The following is a 23051-nucleotide window of genomic DNA, read 5'->3' on the forward strand; positions in this document are numbered from 1 at the left end:
TGCTTGTGACGGTCCGTGGGTGGCAGCGTAGTGCAGCTGCTGAAGGAAGATGGGGAAGTCTGACCAAGTGTGGGATTACGAAGATTGTGATGGTCCGTCGTGGCTATGACAGTCCGTCCTGCAGGTTCGTCGTGAAGTTCAGAGAAGTGATCCAAGTACCCAGATTCCAAGAGTTGAAGTGTTTTGGAATGAGACCCTCGACGGACCGTTGTGCCTATGACGGTCCATCATACTTGCCGTCGAGGGGAATGCAGATAGCAACAAAGAAATTGCACAAGTATGGGACGACGGAGTTCATGACAGTCCGTCGTGACCACGACGGTCCATCGCGAGGTCCGTCGACCCAACCGCATTTTGGCAGATTTCCAGCAATTAGAATCCTTGTTTAATTAGGTTTTTGTTTTTTTATAAATCGTTCGAAAAACATCATTTTTGAGGTTAGACTCTGTTGGGTTAGACTCTGTTAGGTGAGACTCTGTGAGGTTAGACAACAGATAGTTAGACTTCGTATTATTAGACTTTGTTTATTATTGATCCAGATAATTTGAGATTCTTGCAAGTGATTTTTGGAGATTAATCGAGCAAACTTTGGATTTTGTTCTTTCTCATTGAAGTAAGTACATGCATTCTTATTTAATATATTTGAATATTCTGTTTATGGCTATGAGTAACTAAACTCCATAACTACGGTTGTGGGAACCATAGGCAAATAATGAAAACCCTAACTAAAATAACAATTCTAGATTATTGTCTTGCATGTATTCATAATTCTTTCGCTTAAAAGTCTTTTTAATGGATGACCAACGTTAGAACTCGCCTTAATGCTACTAGCCGGACCAAGGAGGTAGATAATAGGAAAAGAATTATTAACATACATTTAGTGTATACTATCTAATAGGCTAGTATTGTTTGGTACAGGGTAATAACTTTGTCAAATATCGAATACAATGCTTAATATTAGGTAAGGATAAGGGTTAGGATAGCAACACAAGTAGCCGAACCAAGGTGCGGAGTGAAAATTTCTAGATGCCGGATCAAGGATTTAGAAATACATAACTTATCACTTTGCATGCAAGATACTAAGAAAGAATTGTTATAGTTAGAATTATCAAGTTATGAGCCTGTGGGAAACACGTAAACCCTAGTTACCTTGATTAATTGATTAAAATTCAACAGTTAAAGGTGTTAAGTGTCTCTTTCAAGTTTGTTATTTATTTCCACTTATTTAGAAATAGAAACCCCCTATTTTTATATTTTTACTTTCCAAGAAAGTCATTGACCAAGCAATAGTAATAACAAGTTGAAGTTAAGTCTAGACTATTTTCCTCGTGGGAACGATCCCAACCTCACTAGTTGGTTATTTACTTGACACGACCACTTTACTTCTTATTTGAGAAGTAACTTTGGGCGTATCAAATTTTGGCGCCGCTTTACTAATATTGATCCTTTGCAGGTACTATCCACTATGGCACCCAAGCAAGACCGAAGCTACGCACGTGGGCGATCAAAGTCTGTCGCCCCGCCTGCACGCATGATCATCGGCTCGGTTGATGAGCGGGACCCTGAGTATGTGCCCCCAGGCACTTCCACACCTTCCCGTACTGCACGTGCTCCCAGAGCCACATCCAAAATTGTGGCGTCCGGCGTAGTCACTGCCTCCTAGTCTGATGAGGAGCGCACACTGACCGGCACACCCTCTGGGTCAGCAACATATGAGGAAAGAGCGTCTGGCTCCTTGGGAGTATCCTGGTCTGAGGAAGCCTCTGACACTGCTGAGGTTACCTCCCTCCCGCCACTGCTGCAGCATCGGCCTCGTCTAATGAGGCTGACAGTTCAGACTCTACATCCGGCGCACCAGCTCAGGTCCCCACTCCAGCCACTGACCAGCCCAACCGGTGGTGTTTCGACGGGCAGTTTCAAGTCTACTCCGACGCCAAGTTTCTGACTGATAAAGAAGTGATGACTCGAACACTCACCTTGGAGCGGCGGGTACTTACAGGGAGTCTCCCAACGATGCCGGAGATCCACAACCTCTTCACTAAGCATCGCTTGGAGTGGACAGCACATCCGTTGGGACGATACAGTGATGAAATGGTCCGGGAGTTCTACGCATCCTATGTAGCGACTCTCTGATCACAGATCGATAGGCGGGCTGCCCCCGCTAAACAGGTCCCACTGGAGCAGGTTCGAGTCAGGGGTGTGCAGGTTGACATTTCCCTGCCAGCCATCCGCCGGTTTCTATACGGCAAGAGTACAGATGCTACTCGGACCCCCATCACTGCCGAGTTTGACTACAGCTGGAAGATAGTAAAGGATGGACAGTTCTTGCGCGGGCCAGCATTGAGAGAGACCACCAAGAGGTGGATGGCCTTGCACCTGTCAGTAGATGGAGAGGGTGCCGATTAGGTCACTGAGCTGAAGGGGGCCATCAAGAAGGCAAACCTCATGTTCACATTAAAGTTCTTATGGCTGCTCGTCCGTCACTGCCTTTCCCCAACAGCTGTTGATAACATCGTTACCTGGGATCGAGCATTGTTTATGGCGGCGATGTTAGCCGGATTTGAGGTGGACTTCGCATGGCTTCTCCAGGCAGTCATGCACGAGAGGGCATTCAATGTCAATACTACCTACCCTTTCCCGTGTATGATCTTTGCCCTTTGCAGGTCCGCAGGTGTGCTCATATGGCACGTAGATCAGCTTAAAACCCCACAGGGCACTGTAGACGTCGGCCTCATCAGAGATGAGGCTAATCAGTTGGCTCCACACAGAGGGCCCTGTCCAGAGCTGCCCCCACTTGCAGATGATCTTGTTGATATGGAAGCCCAGGCCCGCACAGCTACATAGGCCTCCACTGACACTACCCCTGTCGAGTCTATCCCAGGTAGTAGCACAGCCCCGAGCTCCTCTTGCATAGCCCCTCTCCCTCCACGGGTAGGGTCAAAATCGAAGCAATAGTTAATAAAGTCTTGATCTTTTGGAAACTAACCTGACACTCGTCAGACCACTGAAAAGTCACCTCTTTCTGTGTCAATCTAGTTAATAGAGATGCAATGGATGAGAAACCCTCAACAAATCGTCGATAATAACCTGAAGGCCTAAGAAACTCCAAATCTCAGTAACTGAAGAACGTCTGACCCAATCTCTAACTGCCTCAATCTTCTTAGAATCCACCATGATACCCTCGTTGGACACTACATGTCCTAATAATGCTACCGAACTAAGCCAAAACTCACACTTTGAAAACTTTTCATAAAGCTTATTCTCCTTTAGAATCCCAAGCACGATCCTCAAATGATGTTCATGTTTCTCCTTAGTTTGTGAGTGTATCAATATATCATCTATGAAGACAATAACAAAGGAATCCAAATACGGTCTAAAAACTCCATTCATCAGGTCCATAAAAGCTTTAGGGGCATTCGTCAATCCAAAAGACATCACTAAAAACTCATAATGGCCATAACGTGTTGCAAAAGCTGTCTTAGGGATATCCTCCGCCCTAACGTTCAGTTAATGATAGCCAGATCTCAAATCAATCTCGAAGAAAACTGAAGCACCTTGCAACTGATCAAATATATCATTAATACGAGGTATCAGATACTTATTTCTTATGGTTACCTTGTTCAACTGCCGATAGTGAATACACATACGCATAGATCCATCCTTATTCTTCACAAATAACACTGGAGCATCCCAAGGACATACACTCAGTCTAATAAAACCCTTGCTCAACAAATCGTGCAACTGGTGCTTCAACTCTTTCAATTCAGTCGGTGCCATACAATAAGGAGGAATAGAAATAGGCTGAGTGTCTTGCTCCACATCAATACAAAAATCAATATCACGATCTGCTGGAATACCTAGCAAATTTGACGGGAATACCTCTGAAAATTCACTCACTACTGGAATGGACTCAAGAATAGAAGTCTCAATACTAGTATCTCAAATGTGGGCCAAGTAAGCCAAACATCCTCTCTGTACAAACTTACAAGCCTTAAGAAATGATATCACACCCTTAGGAGGGTGACTAAGAGAACCTCTCCATTCTACTATAGAAATTCCAGGCATAGCTAAAGTGATTGTCTTGGCATGACAATTTTAAATTGTGTTGTAAGAACATAACCAACCCATACCGAGAATCACATCACAATCTATCATATATAAGACCTTTAAATCTAAATGAGTGTCATGCCACATCAAGGTAATAGTACATGATCAATACACCTGATCTACAACTACAGAATCCCCGACAGGAATTGAAACATGTATCGGCAAATCAAGAGACACACATAATATATCCATACAAGGAGCAAAATATGTGGACACATAAGAATAAGTATAGCCTTGATCAAATAATACAGTAGTTGGTCGATGAAAAACCGGAATAATACATATGATAACTACATCTGAAGCCTCAGCTTTTGTCCTACCTGGCAAAGAATAACAGTGAGAACGACCTCCATCAGATTATGAACCTCCACGACTACCACCTCAACCAGAAGGAGAAACACCTCTACCTGAGTAAGAACAACTTGTGCCACTCAGTGCACCACCCCTAGCTAGAGGTTGTGCAGCCTTGAAACTCGAAGCCTGATAACCCTTATGTAAGCCACCACGTCTGGTTCTAGGGCAGTCTCTCACAAAGTGTTCCATAACATCATACTCAAAACAGTCCCTACAAGACGCACGCGGATAAGAGGAACCTGACCGACCAGAATGCCTTCCATGAACTATAGGCCTACAAGATTAACCCTGTGAAGTATGAACTGCGCTCGAAGAACTATGCCTAGTGTAACCAACCTCAGACGCAGGCATAGCAGCATTAATGGGTCTGCTGGACTGAGAGTGATAAAATCGACTTCTAAGCGGAGCACCATAAATATCATCTGAATAACGAGCCATCTTTCTGTCATGCTGCTCAAATCCCTCATGTCGAATTATCTCCAACTCCTTAGCAGAATCCAACACATTCTGGAATGGAACACCAGAAGCAGCAACCTGAGAAACTCCTAGACGAATTGGAATAATCAGCCCCTTAACAAAACTCTTCATTCTCTCAACCTCTTTGGAAAGTATCATCGAAGAATGCCTAGCCAAAGCATGAAATGTACCCTCATACTCTGCAACTAACATACCACCTTGCTGCAAACCTTCAAATTCGGTCCACTTGCGGACCCTCTCGCTACGTGGAACAAATTTTGATAGAAATACCTGAGTAAATAGAATCCAGGATAGTGGAGGAGATCTAGCTGGCTTATTACTAATATAATCCCTCCACCACTGCTTGGCAGAGCCAGTCATTTGAAACGTTGTGTAGTCAACTCCGTGAGACTACACTAATCCAAGATTATGCAACCTGTTATGACAACTGATTATAAATGCATATGAATCTTCAGTTAAATCACAAGTATAAGTACGAGGATTCATTAGTCAGAACCTCCCAAACAAATTTTCCTCATCAATTGTCATAGAATATATGTTTGCTATATGAGATGCAATATCTGGAAACTCCATACTATCCAAACTAGGAGCTACAACATCAGCTCGCTCAGTTCTGAGAGCCTGAGAATCTGGAGCAACTATCAGATCTGGAGTCTAACCTCTAATACGGGTCTGTTATCCATCAGAAGTGATAGTCAAAGCTCCTCCCTGAGCCATTCCCTCTAGGATTCCTAACATACGAGCCAAGGTATTTTGAAGCATAGGGGTGGCAATAGTACAGGGTGGAGCCTTAGCTAGCCCATCACCCTCGACACGATCTTGCACATCCCCATGAATAACATGTGTATCAAGAGGTACGATCCTATCACGACCCTGGGTAGCTGTTGGTACTTGACCATCCATAGGTGATGCAATACGGCCCTTACCCCAACCTCAAGCTCGTCCCCTTCCTCTACCTCAAATAATATTCAAAGAAGCAGGCGCAAGAATAGGATCTTGACTACCACTTGCCGTTGTACGAGTCCTCGTCATCTGAGAGAATGAGATATCGAGATTAGAATTTTAACAAGAACAAGTGTGCACGATAGTGAATGAAAGACCAAAATATTTCCTAACTGTCATATAGCCTCTCGAAGATAGGTATGGACGTCTTCATACCGATACACAAGACTCTACTAGGCATTGCTCTTGTACTCGTGAGACTGCTGAACCTAGGGCTTTAATACCAAATTTTCACGACCCAAAAACCCCAAGTCGTGATTTCACATATGTTCCAAACCAATATGTTAGCCAACCAACATATTTTAACAAACTTAACTAACTAATTGAGTGAAAGACAACAATTAGCCAAATTTCCAACACTAAGTTTCTTACTAGTAAGAATGCAGAAAACTGAAAAATTACTACCCAAGAATTGGTGTAATAAATACAAGAGTTTCTAAAATATGATGCAAGTCTGGAACTTGAATGACAAATCTAACATAATAGATATCCTGTCTGAATAGTGAATAACAGAATAACTAAAAGATAGAGGGAGGTGTGGGCTATGGAACAGCAAAGCAACTCACCACAACTCCAAGACACTCCAAACTCGGACTCAAACTACTCCTCGAGATATTCTCCTACTCAAAATCTAATTTGCACCACAAAGAGTGCAACAAGTGTAGTATAAGTATGAAACTACGTGTGCCCAGTATATCTCATTCACTGACAATGAAGAAGTAGTGACGGGAGTTTATATAAGAAAAAAGTAAATTCTTAAATTATACAAGTGTGTGTGTGTGTGTGTGTGTGTGTGTGTGTGTGTGTGTGTGTGTGTGTGTATATATATATATATATATATATATATATATATATATATATATATTACACTTTCTATTTAGGTTTCATCAATGAAGGTAATCAAACATCAAATACTTTCCAAAGACTAAACAAAACACATAATCATCAAGAATGAATGATGTGATGAAATGCAATATGATACCATGAAATGATATGTTTCAGAATACCTAGTACTTGCTCAACCGTATATACATGATACTCCTCGGAAATACATAAAGAGCTCATGACCCATGGGGGACTCGCGAGGTCCATATACCGACAAAGACGATGTCCACGTGACTGTGCGAACGATCTCAACGCACTATCATAATATCAAAAAATTCCTGCATGGACGGTCTCCAGGTGCCCAAATTAGAATCTTAACATCTCACCATCCCTAACACGGACGATCTCCTTGGTCCCAACTTATACTCAATTTCATGTCAATGTATGTACACAATATTATTTCAATAAAGGGGATGATGATGCACTTGAATCAATCAAATATCAACATACCACATAACCACCTCGATTATCCCAAACTATACGGGTGAAATAAAGAAAATACAGTCACACAAGGATTTCAAGTCAATAACATATTAGCTAATTCACATATACTTTGGCATTCACAATTTACAAACCATATTCAATAGTAGTAACTTTCCCTTTTATAACACCGGTACTTGTATCAATGCCCGTCATATCGTCTATATGAGGCCTCCATCTTTTGCCCTTACCCCTTTATCTATTTCATTTTTTTAATTAGAAAAAATGTCATTTAACAAGTCTAAAAATCTTAAAATACCTTAAGTGCCGAGTAGAGATAGTTGTTTTAGACTGACTAAAAAAAACATATTCTCTAAAATATTAAATGTACTTATACAATTGATCCTGATATAACTATTATGATCTGTATATATTAATTATCATTTTGATTTATTAAAGGTGAGATTCTGAGATGGGTCAATATGACTGGTATGTTGGATGATAATAATATATATTGGTGAAATAATAAGTTAGTTGATGGAATTCATGTGTTGTTATAGAGATTGATTGATATGCCTTTTTGAGAAACTTATAAGTTTTCATTGTGTCAAATCTTGCAAGTGGATGTATGAATCCGACACATGAAATTAATTAAGTAGTGCTCTAAATGAAATTAATCATTAAGTTAAATTCGTCGTAAATTTAATTTATTGATTAGTATCTGAAATCTTAACATGGGGAATTATATAAATGTTTAATGGGGAAGTACGATATAGAGGTGTGCAATTACGAATTTCAAGTGGAATGATTTGTAATTTATTATGGTAGGATTAATTCAAATATTTCAAGTGGAATGATTTGTAATTTTATGTTAAGATTAATTCAAATTAATTATTTGATATTATTTCCATAATAGGAAGCCTCGGTAATTAATTCTATGGTCCCTATAGTGCCCATATTTAACTAGAACTCAGAATTCTATTTCTATACAAAAAGGAAGAATAATATGGGTTTTTCTAGTCTTCTAGAAAAAAAACTAGGTTTTCTAGTCCTTTTTGGATTAGGAAGAAATCTCTATATTACGGGATTCTCCTAACCTAGAAAAAAGATGATTAGTTTTCTATTTAATACTTGCCCACCCAAGTATTGAGAGAGTTGGGATGTGACTTGGGATCACTGTAGAAGATCATAGCTATTTTGTAGATTCGCTTGAAAGTTTATCTATCTTGGGGATTCGCTTGAAGGTATCAGCTCTAGCTTCAAGGGGTATTTATCGAATTAAATTTATGCATGTTTATGTGTTCTAGCATAAATGATATTGGTTATCCATTATTCATATAAGCAGTAAAGATCCTGATATACTTCCGCTGTGCATATATGTATTCTAACAATTGGCATCAATAGCCTTGCTTACATCTATATAGATAGCCTAGATTGAAATATATATGTACGATTGTATATCTTTCATGTAAAGAAGTCGATGAGCTTTCTATAAAGATGCCGCCTACCCTGATACTAAATTGATTCTGTAATCTTTGTTAAAGAGCTCATGTGAGATTTTTTAAAATAAAGGCTGATTATGTGGGGAAAAAAAGGAAGAAGAAAGAATTGACGGTGGCAGTGAAGATACTTCTATAAAGTGGAATATATCTTTACTTGACCCAAGAGTTTCTTGTAAATTTTTTTTAAAGCATTATCTTGTTAGCAGAACTAGAAAACAATAAGGAAGTGACAATAAGTAACATTATTAATCATTTTTGATTAAGTTATGTTTTACAACTGGTTGTAACTTGTTAATTGTTAAGTGCAATTTCGTATGGGTCGGCAGCAACAATTATACCCGTTGTATCTATTAGTTTTTCCCAGTGATTGGGCATACAGAAATTCTGGTCAAATTATTGATGAAGTGTAGCTTCACGTGCTTATTTTTTTGATTGAAGAGGAATCAACTATTTTTCTTTGAACTAAATGGTTATAGTTATACAATTTTACACAAGAATATATAATTTTTTTTAAAAGATTCCAATTGATCTGAAATTTGGTAAGTTCATTGATGACGACCTAGTAAGAAGTACAAATTTCTATGTAGTTATAATTATTGTGAGGTCGTTGAAATGGTGATAAAGTTGTTCTTTGGAATTGAATTGTAATTTAGTATAAATGACATCCTTTATATTGGTTTTATTTATGTTATATGGGGTCCATGATTACACATGATGAGTTAACGAAAATTGATATATGATAAGGATATAGATCTATTCATTTTTCCTTAAATCGTTTGAATTTGAATTTGATCATAGATTTGGAGATAAATATTATTTTTGAACTCCAATTGATCAGAAATTCGGTAAGTTCATCAGAAACAATCAAATTTGAAATGCTCATTGTTATGTAGTGATTTGGTAATTTTAGATCGTTCAGATGATGTTTTTAGATAATTTTTGTATCTTGAAAAATTAATTTTATCAAAAAATTACTCGAATATGATATAGTGGTGATAGAGTTTGTTCTCTATAATCTTGATGACTAAATTTTTGTGAAATATTAAGTTCATGTGTTGGCTTAGACCTCTCTCCATAACGGATGAAATTAATACAAGTCATTAAAATTTAATCTCTAGTTTTGATTATCTGTATTTACTCTCTTAAACTGAGTAATATTAGATTAGATCAATGCATCTAGGGATAATGATATTCACTTGACTTAAACTAACATGAACTATCCATCTGAGTTGGCTTTTGTTTTACATTTGTTGAAGTGAATATCTGATACCATATATATATGTTGCATGAGTAGTCTTTCATCAAAATTTATTGTTCAAGTTGCATAGATATCTAAAAGGCGTGCTTTGAATTTTAATATTCAATGTTTACATAAACATGCTTTCCATTTGGAATTTTAGAATTTTTTGCGTTATTATTAATTCATTTATCTATTTCACAAAATGATGATATATGATAAGAATTACTGAGCGGGTAAATATTAAATTTTATTATGACCAAACAACGTTTTCAATTAAATTGATCAAAGTTTTAGAATTCGACAAGAAAGAACTCTGATTGATCTGAAATTTCGTAAATTTATAAGAACGACCTAGTAAGAAATTAATTTTTTTTGGATCGTCATATGATTTTTTGGTCATGATTGATTAAATAGTAGTGAAGTATTAGTTTTATGTGTTTGCTTAGACCTTCCTCCCTAACGGATGAAATTGATAGTAGTCACTTTTTATTTAATTTTCTAGTTTTGATAATCTATTTTAACTCTCCTAAACTGAGTAATTTATGATTGGATCAATGTAGCTAGAGGATTTTCACTTGACTTAAACTAACAATATATTCTCCAACTGAATTAGGTCTGTATAAGTTTATCGAGAGAACAATTGGTTATTGTACATGTCTATTGCATGAGTAGTTCTCCAATCCCAACGATTGGCTGTTCTAGATGCGTGGATATATATAAATGAGCCCTGAATTTCCTTATTCGGGATTACTCGAAATATTATGATCTATTTAACGTATTGTGTCTCATATTCTCAATATTCTTTAGACACCCACTTAGTACTACTTAAGATTTTCTTTTGATAGAGATAAGATATTAACTTAATGAATGCATTGTATATGTACCTTATGTTTGAAGAAATCATTTTCATATTCTAACCAGATAAGAGATGAATATATAATATATTTATTTGTAACTCTTCGATCATTGAGTTTGATAAATAATTTATCTCTTGTGGTATATTGATGCATGATTATTTTATAAGTATGAGAGAATCAAATTATAATAATCTGTCTCATAAAGGAAAATTTCTTTTAAATTGAATGAGGTTTATCTTTACATTAGAGTCTAAGTAAATTACTATGAATAGCATTTTGAGGTTGGTTAATGAATGGACATAATTGTTCATTGAAAGTGAAGTCACTACCAATATGTACATTTTGTTTAGGAGGAAAAAAGACTAAGAGACCTTAGTTTTCTCTTAAAAAGGATTTAAGAGGTAGTGATAAGTTATAATTAATCTATTCTGAAATGTGTAATAAATGAGCACATGCGCAAGAGGTGAATTTGAATTTTTGAGTTTTCAAGAAAATTACTCGTGATATGAATATTTTTTTTTGATATTTTATAAGTCTAAATATCATAATAAACTCAAAATATATTTAAAACACGTGAATGTATCATCATGAAAAATATATAAAGTTACTACAATCTTATTTAAGTGACGTAAACCTCTCTGCAGAGCTAATAAATAACTTATCTTATAGAATAATTGTCTTTCAATTGTCTATGCTAGACACTCTAAAATAGATTGCTGTAGAAGAGAAAAGAATTTGACGCTTATGAAGATTATGAGATTAATTATTGACTTATTATTAATTATTTTGTTTCTTTGGAATAGGTTCTAATAATTACATTTTAAATTCAATTTTTATTTTATGTTAGTACCTTGAGAAACTATAAAACTAGTTGGATTTGGCGTATGTCTAATCTGTGACATGTTCAGATATAGGATTGTCCAGCACATGTGCTGAGTGGGAGAATAAGAAAAATTGGAATTAAGAACGGAATGGGTATGTTAATCGGATATCCTAAAGAATGAAACAACGTTTTTTTATAGTGTCCTAAAGAAAATAAGTCAATTGTTAACACAACTTTCTAATTTCTAGAAAAAGATAATTTTAGTAAATCATGTTCCAAGAAGTAAATTACTTTGCGGGAATTGAACAAAGAAATAAAAAATATGTCAATTGTAAATTTATATGCTCAAGAACATCTAATGGGTATGTCAGAATTGACGTCCCATTGCACTTTAGTAGTGGGAGAAACGTGACTAGACATAAGAAAACTATTATCTCAAGTAGTGGGAGTGATGTTGAACAAATTAAAAGAACACTTCATGAGACGTTGTTAGTATTTCATTTTCTAAAGATTTTGAAGAAAATACTAAAACTCAAGAACATGGTAGTGTGATTATAATTGTAGTACTTAGTAATAGCGGGAGAATCATAACGAAGATTGAGTTGTTTTGTTATTCTTGGGAGAACTTTTATGATAGAGCTCCTGAAAAGAAGTATACTCTTGGAGAGTTTCATGATAAGGTCTCTCAAGATCTAGTACAAAATCATTTTTATACGACGAAGCACTACTAGACAAAATTGCATGAGTATTAACCGTGTGTTAAGAAATAATATTTATTAGAGAATAAATGTTTGCTAAAATTCAATAGATCATATATTCGTTTATGGTGTCTATTTACTTATAGGTTTTTTTTTTTACTAAAGGATGAGTATTTTATTTGGATTGATATGTCACATCTTCACCATGTTGAATCAAGATTGAAATTTTGTCACTATATTTTTCAAAGATGTACATCACCTATTACATTTAAGTTTTTTTTGTCCTATGTCCTATTATGTGAATGTTTTTCATGATATTAAATTCACTAATAATGACAAAGCAATAGTCAAATGTATTGTTAATTATTTTATTTTCAAGTGTAGTTTAGTAAAGAATTAGTTTTCTTGTAGCAGTACGTGATAGTATGATTAGATAAATATAAAAAATATGTTTTCATTTATACTTTGGAAAATACACAAGTATCTCTTAGACTATAATCGAAATTTCACAGACACACCTTAACTAAACTAAGGTCCCATTACCCCTGAATCCATTTTTCCGGTAATTTTGTGCACCTTCTGGCTTATGTGACATCCTAATATCTCCCACGCACCTCAATTGTGTGGAGTCAAGAAGTGTGCCACGTAAGACAAAATGTGTTCAATGTTACAAAAAAAAGTCTGGGGGGGGGGGGGAGGGGGGAGTAGTAGGACCTCATTTTAGTTAAGGTGTTCTCTTGAATTTCGGTCATAGTTTAGGGGTACTAATGTCTTTTCCCTTAATAATTTAAATTTTTAAATAAGATATTCACTTAGTTCAATTTGGTATTAGAGCAAGTAAAAAGTCACCTGTAAAAACTAAGTAAATAATGCATAAATTAAAAAATTTAACTTGTACTTCCAATATATACTTGCATAAATTCACTAAATATAATAACAATGCATGATAACTTAGTGTAGACTCAACCTCTTAATGGTTACCTTTAAATTAAGTTATCAAAAATAAATATTGATACCATATGAAGTAAATATACTCTTAGGTTGGTTAGAACATAAGATGTGAAATAATATTATGTTATCAAAATATTTTAAGGAATCACATCGATAAATCACACATCTCTCTTTATATTTTTTATAAATAAATTTTTTGTAGTTAGAAACTTTCAAATATGCATAATTTTATAAAGATCCAGTAGTAGTAGTAATTAGTTATTCTTTAATTTAATTCTTTCATATGGTAGAATAATCTCTTCATGTGGAGCATAAGCCCCTTTTATAAAATTTAAAATGATGGTTTATATATTAACTTATAGATCAAGTGTGGCGTTAAAAAAATAAAATTAGGCTGTGAAATTTAAAATCATACTCTGTTAGAGATGTTAGTCGCAAATCGCATGTCCAAATATTAATTTGAATCAAGATGTCATAGGGTATGTCCAAATACAAGCTTAGAATAAAATAGTTGAATACCAAATAAAATTTCACCTCTATTTTGATTACTCAATTAGAAGAATGTGAGTAGAAATAAGAGAGTATGTCTTTTAATGAGTGAAATTTTGGACTTGCAATGTAATGTTGCAATAAGAAATCACAAGATGAAATCAATATCTGGACATGCGATTTTACGCTGATTGCATATCATGAGATTAAATCTCAAATTCTCTAAAAATCATGATCTGAAAATTTTCAAATTCAAAAATAGACCAACAAATTTAAATTTTGTAAAAACAAATCACATCTATATCTACTAACAATTTATTTCATACGTAATATAAAATATATAATTCATACCATTACTTTTTGTAACGACCCATTTGGTTGTTTTGAGTACTAGCGCTTTCTATGACATAAATACTTTCTGAAAGGTTCTTAATGAATATTTTGGACTATTTATAATTATAATTATAAAATTAGAGGGGTTGCTTTAATATTTTATTTAGTTGATGGTTAAACAAAATAACAAAAAAAATTATTGTGGGTCACTTTTACCATTTATTTTAAAATTAGTAAACTTAGTTGTGCTACGCGCGATGTATAAAAGTTTTTTAAAACAATTTTTGACATAGATTAGCTATAAATTTTATAATTTAGATTTATAATTTAAACTCAATTCATGAATTGATTTTATCAAAAAATAAATATCCTTAAATTAGCACTACGGTCAAATATCTATACTTTTTTTGGTTGAATAGTATCTATTCTTTCAAGTTAGTTATAATATATAATTAAGAATTTATGACTTTATTATCTTTTTGAATTATTTTTCAAAATTAAATATGGTCTATTTTGACATTTTGTTAAAAAATTAATGTAAATTTTTTAGTCTTTTAAATTTTTTAAAAAATATCAAAAGAATTAAAATAGTAAAAAAAATCCAAAAATAGTCTTAGAAATATTAAAAAAACTATTTTTAATAGATAAGCTACCTATAATTTAAAAACTTGGAAAAGTACATCAATATTTGTGCATTAAAATTTAAAGTCTTCTCTGTATATATTGATTTTTTGGAAGGAAATGGTGATACATGATTTTAGTTTGGTAAAAATGATTTTTAGTGATATAGAATTAAAATAAAAATAATATATTTTTGTTAAAATACGTAATAAACTAAGTAATAAATGAACAATTATAACTGAATGATAAAAGGTTTTATGTTAAGTAAAAAAAAATCTTACAGTATCGAATTAAACTTATAATTCGACTTAAATTTTTCTAAATAAGGTAAATATAAAAAAACTTGTTCACAAATTGTAACGACTTGTTTAGTCGTTTTGAGCAGCAGATTTTTTTCTGGAATAACTGAAAGAAACGACGGACCCCACGACGGACCGTCATGGGCACGACGGACCGTCGAGGGTGTCCTGTTCCAAAACACTTAGAAATTCTGAAAAATGGGTACTTAAATCGACTCTCTGAACTTCTTAACGGAATGGCAGGATGGACCGTCACAGACTCTTCAGAGAATTGAGTCTCTGAACTCTGTGACGGAGCAGCAGGACGGACCGTCGTAGGCACGACGGGCCGTCACAGGCTGCGTAATCCCAGTCTGGGTCAGATTTCCTTAAATGTTTTAAGGGACGTTTTGGACTATTCCTGCTGTAATTATAAAGTTAGTGGGTTAATATTAATAAGTCTAATTATTTGGGGGTTAAAAAAGGTAAAATTAAGTTAATTAGTGGGTTATTATTGCCATCTTTTATTCTTAATTATATGCTAATTAGGGTAAAAGAAAGAGGGTTTGAATAAAGAATATAGAAAGAACAAGAGAAAGAGAGAGAGAGAGTCGAACGAGAAAGAGGAGAAACGAAGAGAAACAAAGCTTGGGAAATTTCTTGCTTGATCACGAATCTTCTGTGGAGGTAAGTTATGGTTTTTACGATATTCGTAGTAAACTCTTAATAGCGAATGATATGTATTGATAGTATTGTAAACCCTGCTATGTGCTTAATTGTATGCTTGCATGAATGTGATTATATAGTTGTGATTATATAAGCATGATGAAGTTATTGAATCGACACGTAGATTTACGGGATCGGGTGTCACGAACCGATACATAGATTTAGGGAATCGGGTGTCACGAACCGATACGCAGATTTAGGGGATCGGGTGTCACGAACCGACACGTAGATTTAGGGGATCGGAGTGTCACGTTCCGAGACATAGTAGTAGGGGATCGGAGTGTCACGTACCGACACAAGAGGATTAATGAATATTGAGGGAGTGGAGAGTCACGTACCGACACAAGAGAAATAAAGATAATGAAGCTTGAAAGATGTTAATATACTCAATCTAATGAACATAATTCCCAAAAGAGTATGGTATTGAGGCTTGAGTCCTCATGTATGAACTTGGAACTACTTATTAACGCTTAAAGTACTTGTTGTTTCTACATGTTGAGTATCATGGTTGATTTTATGATATTACTTGGTATATACTGTTTTCTATTTTGAGTTGGCCGATGATATCTACTCAGTATCCGTGTTTTGTACTGACCCCTACTTTTATGTTTTCTTCTTTGTTATTTGTGGAGTGCAGCAAACGTGCCGTCGTCTTCAACTGAACCGCAATTCTAGCCAATCTTCGTCACACCGGATCACAGGGTGAGCTAATGCTTATAGCTTGGACTGGATCTTCCTCTTCATGTCTTGATGCCTTGAATTTCCGGCATGAACTAGCTTTTACTTGTTTTAGCTTCTTAGAATACTATTAGTTTAGTAATTTGATCATAGATGTTCTTGTGGTGATGACTTCCAGATTTTGGGGAATGATAAGTTTTGAGTTATAGAAGTTAATTATTGATTTTGTTAATGAGTTTTAAGTCTTCCGCATTGTTTTCTATTACTATGTTCAAAAATGTTGGGGTTTAGATTGGTTGGTTCGCTCACATAGGAGGGTATATGTCGGTACCAGTCGCGGCTCGGTTTTGGGTCGTGACAAACTTGGTATCAGAGCATTAGGTTCGTTGGTCTCATCACAAAAGAACATGTCTTGTAGAGTCTTAAGGAACGGTAGGGGGACGCCTTTACTTTTCTTTGAGAGGCTATAAGACTTTAGGAAAATTCCATTCTTTCATTCTTTCTTTCGTGCTACTACTTGAATCCAATTGGTATCTAGGTGATACAAATTGGTATCTGACCATCTTCACTCTATTTCGTAGATGGTTAGAACTAGAGCAACGACCGTGCCAACACCAACACCGGCAAGACAAGAAACGTCTGAGCCAGCCACTGGGGCTGTGGCTCCAGGAAGAGCAACGGCAAGAGGCCGTGGTAGAGGTCGTGGGGGGACGTCCTCTAGAGGAACAGGACGAGCACCTAGCCCATCTGGTACTAGGGCGGTGAATCCTCCACCGACTGAGGAAGTAGTAAGAAAGGGGGAGGATGGGGAGAATAAACAAGTGCAGAATGAGGAAATGCCACCCCAACCTACCCCAGAGATGATCAATAAGGTTCTGGCTTATCTTAGCGGGTTATCTGATCAGGGCCAAACACCTCCAGTGTTTTCTGCACCAACACCTCCTATTCCGGAGGTACAACATGCGGCTACTATGGCTCCCCGCATGGATGCCTCATTAGAGATAGGCACGTTTCCTCGTCTGACTACGGGGCCCATAATGACAAATGATTAGCATGAACTTTTCAGTAAGTTCTTAAAATTGAAACCTCCAGTCTTCAAGGGTGCTGAATATTAGGATGCCTACGTTTGGTGTTGAGTTTGTGACTTATCAGTTTCAAGAAAACGCCAAAATGTGGTGGCGGTCACATGTTGAGTGTCAACCAACAGAGGCACCACCCATGACTTGGGCCTCATTCTCTAGCTTGTTTATGGAAAAGTATATTCCCCGGACATTGAGGGATAGAAAAAGAGATGAGTTCTTGATCCTAGAGCAAGGTAGGATGTCGGTTACTGCTTATGAGGCTAGGTTTCGTGCACTTTCCAGATATGCCACCCAACTATGTTTCAGTCCACAAGAGCGGATTCACAATTTTGTGAAGGGGTTGAGATCAGAATTGCGAATTTCAGCCTTACAGGTAGCGGCTACAGCGAAATCTTTTCAAGAAGTGGTAGACTTCGTGATAGAGGTAGAAGTAGTAAAGCCAGATGACTTCACCATGGCTTCGACATCAAAAAGGTTTCGAAAGGGAGGTGAGTTTAATGGTTCTTACTCTAGAGGACAGGGTTCCGGAGGTTACTCTGCCCGACCAATTTAGTCTTCACTACAGACTGTAGTTGGGGGTCCACCTCAAACCGGTCAACACTTCTCTATAAGACCTATGCTTGACTCTAGAGAGTGCTATGGATGTGGGGAGACTGGGCATATTAGGAGGAATTGTCCAAAACAGAGTTGCAGACCTCCCATAGTCAGAGGTAGAGGTGGTCATGGTAGAGGTCGTTATTCTGGAGGACGTGGCGGTCGAGGTAATGGTGGTCACCAAAACGGCCGGGGTGATGGGCAAACTGGAGCCACTACACCACAACATGGTAGGGGCAATGGACAGACAAACGATAGGGCCCATTGTTACGCTTTCCCTGGGCGGTCTGAAGCGGAGGCATCTGATCTTGTCATCACAGGTAATCTTTTGGTTTGTGATTGCATGGCTTCTGTATTGTTTGATCCCGGATCCACATTTTCTTATGTATCTTCCTTATTTGCTAACGGTCTTAATTTACATTGTGAATTACTTGACATGCCTATTCGTGTTTCTACTCCGGTGGGTGAGTCTATGATAGTTGAAAAAGTGTATAGGTCTTTTTTGGTGACTTTTGAGGGGAGTAACACTTATGTAGATTTGGTTATCTTAGAAATTGTTGAATTTGATGTAATTTTGGGTATGACATGGCTTTCTCCGAATTTTGCGAACTTTGATTGTAATACTAAGACTGTGACATTAGCCAAACCTGGGACAGATCCGTTAGTGTGGGAGGGGGACTACACTTACAATCCGGTGCATATCATCTCCTTTCTTCGTGCTAAGAGAATGGTTAGTAGGGGTTGTTTAGCTTTATTGGCACACCTCAGGGATGACACTACCCAAGTACCTTCGATTGAGTCGGTTTCGGTAGTCCGTGAGTTTTTGGATGTGTTCCCTGCAGATCTTCCTGGTATGCCACCGGATAGCGATATTGACTTCTGTATTGATCTTGAACCGGGTACTCGCCCCATTTCTATACCCCCTTATAGAATGGCTTCCGCGGAGTTAAGAGAGTTAAAGGCCCAACTTCAAGAGTTGTTGAGCAAAGGCTTCATTAGACCAAGTGCATCTCCTTGGGGTGCTCCAGTTTTGTTTCTGAAGAAGAAGGATGGGAGTTTTCGGATGTGCATAGACTACTGGCAGTTGAACAAGGTAACTATTAAGAACAAGTATCCTCTTCCTCGCATTGATGACTTGTTCGATCAGTTACAAGGTGCTTGTGTTTTCTCTAAGATTGACTTGAGATCCGGTTATCATCAATTGAAAATACGGGCAACGGAAGTGCCAAAGACTGCTTTCAGGTATGGGCATTACGAATTTGTAGTGATGTATTTTGGTCTTATGAATGCCCCTGCTGCGTTCATGAGCTTGATGAACGGGATTTTTAAGCCATATTTGGATCTCTTTGTGATCGTATTTATTGATGATATACTGATATACTCTAAAAGTAAGAAGGAACATGAGGAGCATTTGAGAATTGTATTTGAAATGTTAATGGAAAAAAAGCTTTATGCCAAGTTCTCTAAGTGTGAGTTTTGGCTAGATGCAGTGTCCTTCTTGGGGCACGTGGTTTCTAAGGATGGAGTGATGGTTGATCCTTCTAAGATTGAGACAGTGAAGAATTGGGTAAGACCTACTAATGTGTCAGAAATAAGGAGCTTTGTTGGATTAGGTAGCTATTACCGTCGATTTGTCAAGGGATTCTCTTCCATTGCTTCCCAATTGACGAACTTGACTAAGCAGAATGTTCCATTTGTATGGTCGGACGAGTGTGAAGAAAGCTTTCAGAAGCTCAAGATTTTGTTGACTACCGCACCCATTCTCACCTTGCCCGTGGAAGGTAAGAACTTCATTGTTTATTGTGATGCATCCTATTCGGGTTTGGGTGTAGTGCTAATGCAAGATAAGAGTGTAATTGCTTATGCTTCGAGGCAATTAAAAGTGCATGAGCGTAACTATCCGACCCATGATTTGGAATTGGCTGCGGTAGTGTTTGCATTAAAGTAATGGAAACACTATTTATATGGGGTTAAGTGTGAGGTCTACACGGATCATCGTAGTCTACAGTATGTCTTTACTCAGAAAGATTTGAACTTGAGACAGAGGAGATAAATTGAACTACTAAAGGACTACGATATCACTATCTTGTATCATCCGGGAAAAGCGAATGTTGTGGCAGATGCTTTAAGTAGAAAGGCGGGAAGCATGGGAAGTCTAGCTCACTTGAAAGTTTCTAGACACCCATTGGCTAGAGAGGTTCAGATTCTGGCTAATGACCTTATCAGGTTAGAAGTAAATGAGAAGGGAGGATTTTTGGCTTGTGTGGAGGCAAGATCTTCCTTCCTTGACAAGATTAAGGGAAAGTAGTTTAATGATGAGAAATTGGTCCGGGTCCGAGATAAAGTACTGCAAGGAGAAGCTAAAGAAGCAACAATCGATGAGGACGGTGTTTTGAGAATGAAGGGAAGGGTATGTGTACCCCGCGTTGATGATTTGATCAACACTATTCTGGCAGAGGCTCATAGTTCAAGGCATTCTATACATCCTGGTGCAACGAAGATGTATCGTGATCTAAAGCAACACTTTTGGTGGAGTAGAATGAAGCGCGACATTTTTATTGCCAAGTTTCCAAACTGTCAACAAGTAAAGTATGAACACCAGAGGCCCGGAGGAACACTTCAGAGAATGCCCATTTCTGAATGGAAGTGGGAGAGAATTGCAATGGATTTTGTGGTTGGTCTTCCAAAGACAATGGGTAAGTATGACTCCATTTGGGTGATTGTTGATAGGTTAACTAAGTCTTCTCATTTCATTCCGGTTAAGGTGACTTACAATGCCGAGAAGTTAGCCAAAATCTATATCTCATAAATTGTTCGGTTGCATGGAGTTCCACTCTCCATTATATCAGATAGAGGTACGCAGTTTACTTCTAAGTTTTGGAAAACATTGCATGCTGAATTGGGTACTAGGTTAGACCTTAGTACCGCATTCCATCCTAAGACTGATGGTCAGTCTGAGCGAACGATTCAAGTATTGGAAGATATGCTTCGTGCATGTGTGATAGAATTTGGTTGTCATTAGGATAACTTCTTACCCTTAGCGGAGTTTTCATATAATAATATCTACCACTCAAGTATTGACATGGCCCCATTTGAAGCATTGTATGGGAGGAGATATAGGTCTCCCATTGGGTGGTTTGATGCATTTGAGGTTAGACCTTGGGGTACGGTCCTTTTAAGGGATTCTTTAGACAAAGTGAAATCTATTCAAGAAAAGCTTTTGGCGGCGCAAAGTAGGCAAAAAGAATATGCAGATCGAAAGGTTAGAGACATAGAGTTCATGGAGGGTGAACAAGTCTTGTTGAAGGTTTCGCCCATGAAAGGGGTGATGCGGCTTGGTAAAAGAGGTAAACTAAGCCCAAGGTATATTGGTCCCTTTGAAGTGCTTAAGCGAGTAGGGGAGGTGGCTTACGAATTAGCCTTGCCTCCAGGGCTGTCCGAAGTACATCCGGTATTTCATGTGTCTATGTTGAAAAGATACCATGGGGATGGAAACTACATTATCCGTTGGGATTCAGCTTTGCTTGATGAAAATTTGTCTTATGAGGAGGAGCCTGTTGCTATTTTAGATAGAGAAGTTCGCAAGTTGAGGTGAAGGGAGATTGCATCCATCAAGGTGCAATGGAAGAATCGGCCGGTTGAAGAAGCCACTTGGGAGAAGGAGGCCGATATGCAAGAAAGATACTCACATCTATTTAAAGATTCAGGTACTCCTTCTCGCCCTTGTTTTTCTTCTTGTGATCGTTTGAGGACGAACGATGGGTAAATTGGTATCTATTGTAACGACCTGTCTAGTCGTTTTGAGCAGCAGATTTTATTTCTTAAAAAACTGGCAGAAACGACGGACCCCACGACGGACTGTCATGGGCACGACGGACCGTCGAGGGTGTCCCGTTCCAAAATACTTAGAAATTCTAAAAAATGGGTACTGAAATCGACTCTCCGAACTTCATAACGGAATGGCAGGATTGACCGTCACAGGCGTGACGGACTTTCACAGACTCTTCAGAGAATTGAGTCTCTGAACTTTGTGACGGAGCAGAAGGACAGACCGTCGCAGGCACGACGGGCCGTCACAGGCTGCATAATCCCAGTCTGGGTCAGATTTCTTTAAATGTTTTAAGGGTCGTCTTGGACTATTCCTGCTGTAATTATAAAGTTAGTGGGTTAATATTATTAAGTCTAATTACTTGGGGGTTAAAAGAGGTAACCTTAAGTTAATTAGTAGGTTATTTTTGCCATCTTTTAATCTTAATTATATGCTAATTAGGGTAAAAGAAAGAGGGTTTGAATAAAGAAAATAGAAAGAACAAGAGAAAGAGAGAGAGAGTCGAACGAGAAAGAGGGGAAACGAAGAGAAACAAAGCTTGGGAAATTTCTTGCTTGATCACGAATCTTCTGTGGAGGTAAGTTATGGTTTTTACGATATTCGTAGTAAACTCTTAATAGCGAATGATATGTATTGATAGTATTGTAAACCCTGCTATGTGCTTAATTGTATGCTTTCATGAATGTGATTATATAGTTGTGATTATATAAGCATGATGAAGTTATTGAATCTCAAATCTTGCGAAACCGTAATCTTTTCGTTAATGATAATGCCTTGGTATGAGAGAAGGCTTGATAAACTAAAGTAATGAGAATGAATATGCCTTGGTATAAGAGGAGGCTTGATGAACGAACTTAATGAGATTAGTGGATCGGAGTGTCACGTTCCGACACATAGAATTAAGAGATCGGGTGTCACGAACCGACACATAGTATTAGGGGAACCGGCTGTCACAAACTGACACGTCGATTTAGGGGATCGGGTGTCACAAACCAACACGTAGATTTAGGGGATCGGGTGTCACGAACCGACACATACATTTAGGGGATCGGGTGTCACGAACTGACACGTAGATTTAGGGGATCGGAGTGTCACGTTCCGACAC

This window comes from Solanum lycopersicum, chromosome 5 (assembly GCF_036512215.1).
Source record: "Solanum lycopersicum chromosome 5, SLM_r2.1".
Classification (NCBI taxonomy): Eukaryota; Viridiplantae; Streptophyta; class Magnoliopsida; order Solanales; family Solanaceae; genus Solanum; species Solanum lycopersicum.